This window comes from Charadrius vociferus, unplaced genomic scaffold (genome assembly GCF_000708025.1).
Source record: "Charadrius vociferus isolate BGI_N301 unplaced genomic scaffold, ASM70802v2 scaffold111, whole genome shotgun sequence".
Taxonomy (NCBI): Eukaryota; Metazoa; Chordata; class Aves; order Charadriiformes; family Charadriidae; genus Charadrius; species Charadrius vociferus.
In genome coordinates this window covers 3,091,301-3,092,768 of record NW_009647046.1, presented here as the reverse complement: position 1 = coordinate 3,092,768, position 1,468 = coordinate 3,091,301, and positions in this window count along the sequence as shown.

Below are 1,468 nucleotides of genomic sequence, written 5' to 3'. Positions count from 1 at the left end.
AGGCCATTTTTGTTGAGTTCCCTTTCATACAACACTCTCTCGATGTTGCTTAAGAAGTTTAATCCTATTGCAACTCCTGAAGGGGGGGGGGGAGAGAAAGAAAAAAAAAAACCCAGAGACGTGCGTCTCTCAGTTTTAAATGGAGGAAAGCTACCAAACCAGCAAAGTTTAAAGAAAAGTCAAGCCTGAGGCAAGAATGTCAAACCAAATTCCAATTTCTGCACAATCAACTGATCTGATATTGGATACCAAAGAGTCAAAACTGTAAGGGCAACTTGCACCCAATCATTCTTCTTTCTGACTTGACCCTATATCAGTGTTTTAATAATAGATTTTTTTATGAGTAGCTGTTTAGAATACTTCAATATTTCAGACTCTCAGCATTTGGCAATATGCATCTTTACAGTTTCAAACTAATAGATGTGTTCATTGAAAGTCTATAGCAATGCTCTCTCCAATACATGAGTAATAAATAAGGCGGGTCTTCCAGAGCTGGTAGCCCAGCATCCTGACAACTACTCATCCCTTTCTCACCTGCAGACAACTTTAACAGCACTGCAGTTTAGCAGTAGTACTGGAAGATGTAACACTAAACACAAAATAGTAAGTCACCAAAGAAGGAAAACTGCAGTATAATTAGATAGCTGATATACACTGAACACAAATCAGTTAGAAAATTGCAGCAGATAAGTTTGTGGATTATTTTTTTAAATATTTATCTTATTTTTAGAACAGAGTCCAGGCCAGCTTAAGCTGCACAAAACTTTCATTCCTCAGCTTCATTCCTACACAACAGTTTGGGTCTCTCACTGATAGTGGCCCAAATTCAGAAGAACTCCCTACACACCAACCTGAAAGCTACTATCTTAAGAAGAATCACCAGACTCTGACTCAGAAAAATAATCAAACTAAATACAAAAGGGCAGGGGGACAGGACGATGAGACCCACATTCCTGTCCAGACCCTCTTCACATATGCTCGAGGAGATTCAACAGGAAGCACCTTCTGGTGAGGGACCGCGGAGATCCAGGGCTAACACCTGCGCCCAACAACAGGGCTGTAGAAATGGAGATGAGCTCATACCTTTTGCTTTAAGATCAGAGTCACCTAAGGGAATATTTTCCTCAGATCACTTTAGAGGGGAAACCAATCCTGCATGCGGCCTCCTGAAACGCACGCTCGGGGGACAGGAGACACCAGCTCCGCATTTCCGACGAGGGGCGTTAGGAAGGGGCCCAGCCCGGCTCCCTCACCGGGCTCGGGCCCAGCCTGCCGGCCGCCTCCCAGGCAAGGCCTCGGCAGCTCCCAACCGCGCCTGGGCCCGCGGTGATGATACGAAGGAGGCGACCGCAGCGGAACAGCCCGAGCAGCGGCTCCCTACAGGCCCCGACACCCCCCGCTCCGCGGGCGGCCTGGACGAGCGGCGCCCCGAATGCCTCTACCACGCCGCCGGATACCGGCCGCGGGC